The sequence below is a fragment of the Phascolarctos cinereus genome, unplaced genomic scaffold (genome assembly GCF_003287225.1).
Source record: "Phascolarctos cinereus isolate Bilbo 61053 unplaced genomic scaffold, phaCin_HiC Scaffold_5;HRSCAF=322, whole genome shotgun sequence".
Lineage (NCBI taxonomy): Eukaryota > Metazoa > Chordata > Mammalia > Diprotodontia > Phascolarctidae > Phascolarctos > Phascolarctos cinereus.
This window is the reverse complement of record NW_027555958.1, coordinates 338,768,890-338,774,458: the sequence shown is the minus strand read 5'-3', so window position 1 is coordinate 338,774,458 and position 5,569 is coordinate 338,768,890.

Sequence of the window (5,569 nt, the reverse complement as noted above, 5' to 3'; positions counted from 1 at the left end):
TCTACCAAAGCCTAGGATAATGTCACGTAATCCTAGTTGCATATCTTTGCTGTGTTAGAATAACGCATAAAGTAAATTCCTTTTTGTTAACTATTCAGTAACTCATGTGTTTCTTTTCATCCCCAAATTGAACCTGAACTAAGACATAGATGGTGTTAGGCCCGCCTCTAACACCTCCCGACTTCATGTTCTTAATTTCCATTTTTACTTCCTCACATCACACAGTAGGGTCAGAAGTGGTAGAATCCAAGTGTAGACATTGTCATTGGTGAAGAGATCACTGTGATAGCACTGACAAACCTGTTCCATTTGTTGTTTTCCTCCTGATTTTATCTATAAATGCTTTCAGGATGATCTGGTTTGGCTGTCTTCTTCTTCACCGCTTTTCACTGTTTGTGGAGGTGTCACTGCTTCTGTCATCCTTCTCCATAATGTTTTGCTTATACTTTCAACTAGTTTTCTTCTGGAATGCTATATCTCTCCATTTGGAAAGAAAATCTAGTGTTAGCTGGATGAAGTTATTTCTGGGATTTTTTGGCCTCCTCACAATGGTGACTGTTTTATACCATCTAAAATCCTACAAGAAAGTGATAATCAGAGTCAGTATTTTTACTTTCATCTATAATCAATGTCGTATTTCCCTTATCTGTTCTGATTTATTATTCTACCTTAGAGCTCAGCTGATGACAAAATTTGTTTGTGTGTATGCTTGCACACAAATGGTGGGGTGGGGAATTGGGAGAGTACTAATTATTGACAATCACTATACTCTCTCCTGTCCACTTTCAGATGCACGTCTTTTATTGAGATATTTTCTAAATTAGTATCTTGTCATGTTTTTCATAGCATTTCTCTCCTTTTTTATTTTCTGCAATATGTACTGCTATCTGAGCAGGAAATATTTTCACGGTGGTATATTTAACCATGTTTATATTCTCTTTCTCTCTCTCTCCTTTTTTTTTTTGCTTTTTGGTAAGGCAGTTGGGTTAAGTGACTTGCCCAGGGTCACATAGCTAGTAAGTGTCAAGTGTCTGAAGCCAGATTTGAACTCAGGTCCTCCTGACTCCAGGGCTGGTGCTCCATCCATTGCACCACCTAGCTGCTCCTGTTTATATTCTCCATACAAACTGTCAGCAGGACTATACTGGAACCCCTTTCAACTTGGTGGCATCTATGAAGACTAAATTCTATTGGCACAGCCTTTAAGAACCTAGATACCAAAAAGAAAAAAAAATATTTAGTTCAAATCCAGCCTCAGACACTTGATACTTACTGTGTGACCCTGAGCAAGTCACTTAACCCTGATTGCCTCATCAAAAAGCAAAGAAGAAGAAGAAGAAGAAGAAGAAGAAGAAGAAGAAGAAGAAGAAGAAGAAGAAGAACCTAGGTATCTCAGGGAGGGGGAGGGGAGGGAGGAAGGGAAGGATAGAATTTGGAAATCAAAACTTTTTTTAAAAAATGTTTTAAAAATTGTTTCAACATGTAATTGGGAGAAACATAAAATATTATATGAAAAAACCCTAGGGTTCCTGCTACACCATAATGAGACACCACAGAAGGACTTCTATGGTGGTACAAATTTCTTATTACTCATAAATTTGGCAAACATTTAAGTATCTACTATTTCTCTAACCTAATGGTAGTTGCGTGAGAAATTACAGATGAGAGAACGGCCTCTACGCCAAAGGAAATTGCAATCTGTTTGGGGAAAGAAGACAAGTATGCATGAAACAACTGAAGAACTAACAGAAGTGCAAGGTAATACAGTACAAACTAAATATATTATGGCTAAAGCATCCCTTCTGGGCTCACTCTCCCGACTTGTACTGCACTGACAGGTTAAGTTCCCAGAAAGGAGAATACCTCATATAAAGGGATCCCAACCTCACCAAAGGAGTACTTGGGTATGGGATGTCTTCTCTTGTCTCTTCTTTGGAGTTAAGCTTGCTCATCATTTCACAACATTCAGTTTCAATTGTTTTGCTGTTGCTGTTCTTTCCATTGACATAGTTATAATTATTGTGTATGCTGTTTTTCTGGCTCTGCTTCCTTCACTTTTCATTAGTTCATGCAAGCCATTCATCTCTTCTAATTAGAAAAGCTGTCTATTTATTTAAGTCAAGCTGTATGCCTCCTTCACAAATACTTGTGTGTTGTGAAGACTTTGAATGAACTTGACTCTCTGGTTTTCAAACAAAACTTCCAAAATTCCAAATTATTTGAAATATTAAAAGGCTGGCTTCACAGTCAGGGAGATCTGGGTTCAAGCCTGGCACATTCTGGCTATGTGACCTTGGATAAATCACTTAACCTCTTAGCACTCCAGGCAATTCTCTGAGGCTATAAATTTCAAAGCAAGTCCTGTTCTCCTTTTGATAGAGTCAGTTACTTGACCAGAGTTTCTTATACCAATAAAATCATAGGTCTGGATGAAAAAAATATCATCCCTATTTTACAGATGAGGAAACCCTGTATCTAAGAGGTTAAAATGACTTACTTGTGGTCACATTGCTCACGAAATTTGGGCAAGGCATCCTTTTGACTGCCAATGGCCTATAAATCTAGCTGTTTTCTGTTTAAGTATAAACAAAAGATAATTTGTGAATTTCCTCCTTATTCATTGCTCTACCCCTGCTTTGGTCTATATAGCCTTGATTTGGCATGCACTAAAGAAAGCAAATATTGTATGTGAGATTTATCAGAGAAAGCTTTATGGAGGATTTGAAACCTCTATAGCTGAGTCATAGTTCATGCTGATTACTCTCCAGGGATATGTTCCAAGTGCTTTCACTCAATTCTTTGTTGCAGAGTGTTCTTTTGAATAAAGGTATTCCTCTATTTCAGAATTTTGCTGGATACAGATAGGTGGGATGATGTAGGGGAAAATGATGCTCATGACAGTCAGACTGTGAGATGTGCAACCTTATTCAGCCAGCAATGCATCCTTCCCACATTCCAGGGCGTTTAAAGAAAGAAGTGGAGCAGCAAGTTTTTTATCTGTGGGAGTCTGGGAGGAGTGCAATAGACCTATAGACCAGGACCATTCCTTATCAGCCGGGAGCAATTAAAATTCAGCTGTGTGCAATCAACATACTTATGTGGTTGCTTAGCAACCGCTTTTAAATTTAACTGACACACCAGAGACGCTGATGTAGGTGACTTCCTTTAAGTACATACCTTCCAAGAGAGAAGACCCCAGACTTTCAGAGACAACTAGAAAGAAGAGATAAAAAAGAAACCTGATAGGCAGTCAGAAACCTTCTGTCTAGGACTTGAAAAAGGTTGAAAGTTGGAGGAAAGCCTTCAAAGGGATCCTTTCGTGTACTTGGAAAACTTCTGTGAGAGTGCTCACTATAGACAGACATTCCATATTTATCAAGCACCCACATTATGCATAGCAAACCAGAGCTGAGAAGTGTTGAACACAGTTCTGGGTTGCCAGGAATGATGATTCAGGATGCAAGGAGACTGGATGAATAAGAGCTGGGGAGAACCAAGCTTCATCCATGAAGAGAGGACTATGGGTCCTTTTTAAGTAACCCTCATTGTTACAATGAAAGACTTTGAAGAAAGCAGCAGCCACAGTGGATTGATTATGGTGCTGATTTAGCTGTTGAGTAGTCAGAGAAAGGGCAAAGGCCAAGAAACACACTGAAGCCTTAACTCCAAATTCTGAATTTAGTCAGAAAAACCCTTAAGCTTGGAGACAGGGGGTAGAATCACAACCTACCCCACCCCCAAACCGCAGGGAACTGTTGAAACCTCTTACAGGAAACTGTGCCATATTTCATATCTGTCAGAAAACAACATTGATTACCCAACTTCATAAAGAGGGCTCTAGGTGTTACGGTGGTATAAAAAGAGCACAGAGATACCCTAAGTTGCTTTTAAGTTAACCTGGGAGATATGCAGAATACATAAAAAACAAACCAAGAATTATTCTTTCAAAGAAATATTTCAACAAATGCACATTTTATACACTCCGCTACTAGCTGAACATACCAATACCAAAGAGACAGAGCCTACTATTTATTCTTTTTTTTATACAAATTTTATTTTGTAGTGGGAAGCCACTCCTACCCTTGGCTTTCTTTCTACATAGGCTCACCACTTTCCTCTAATCAGCACTCCCGTGGACAGGCTGTAATTCCTAAGAGGTGTGGCTACCACAACTACATTCAGGATCCTAGGGGTCCCTGGTGGGGCTACTTTCCTAACATTGTAGTTCCCAAGTCTCCATCAGTGTGTTTCTTATTAGCAAATCAGCCAGCTGACTCAACTCGTAAAACAACATTTATTCAGAAGGCTAAGCAAGAAGGATAATCATACAATATCCCACCCATAAACCCAGAGCACAATCTTCTACCAATGCACATAGTTTCCCTTGGTGAGAGTGGTCATACACTTAAAGCACCATGTTAGTGAGGCACATGAGTAGAGAGTACATTTGACCAGGGCATTCACAACTTTGAAACTGCAGGCGTCAATGACTTTTCTCTTTTGTGGAGACTGTCCTTACAAAGTTCACTGATGGGTGTGGCATCTGTGTTGGACTGGTGGTTTTGGTGCTAAGCTGGAATGTTCTACAGCTGGGCTTGGCTATTCTGTTACTAGGCTAAGGTGGTTCTGCTACTGAGCCAGTCCTCTTCACTGGCTGGGTAGTGCTGCACTCTTTCAGAAAGGGCAGAGACCCTTGGCCCGGGATCTGCACAAGATTCTTAGTTCTGCTCCATTGACTGGGTTCTGAGGAGGTTCCATGTCCCAGCAGCAAATGGGAGGGCACTTTCTTTTGCCAAATAATTCTAACAGGCAGCAGGTAACAATACAGAGAGGTATTACTTCTCTTTCATCTAGCTCTAAGGTATTTTCTTGGATCAATGCTTCCTGAGTCAGGGTTGGATATTCAGAGCAATAGATTTCTTTTTAACTTATCCTCATCTCTGCTAGCGAAGCCATAGCTAAGTAATGTACATTTGTTCAATAATCACAAAACAGCTATAAGATTCAGTGTTTCCCAATGTTTTCCAGTGGGTAACATACAAATGAGCATCTGGGGAATAGATCACTGAGGCAGACTACCCTGAGTAAGTGTATTATCTCTCTTGGCTGCCTTCTCAGTGTTTTTTGTATGAAATCTCACATTCATTTTTATTTTTGTCCCTTTCAATCAAGAAAGTTGACAGAGGGGCACAGTCTTATGTTAACTGCCATTGGTAAGGTCAGGTATTCAAACATGTAAATGAAAGCACAAGAAAAGAAAATAGAAAAACACCCACAATGAAACAAAAAAGAGTGATTGCACATATGTCTGTAGATATCTGTTATTAACCTGTTGGTAATAGGTAAATTTATTTTCCTACAAATAGATAAATTTGTTTCCCAACAAAAAAGCTGGGTATTCTGACTTTTAACACCTGAGCCTGCTTATTTTTAAGATCTTTAATTTTTTTCTTTTATGAATATTTAACATAGATTTGTTGCTATTATTATTTTTAATTATATAGTTATAGTCAGTACATCATTAATTTTTGTTTCTCCTCTATGCATCACTTCATATATCTTTCCATAT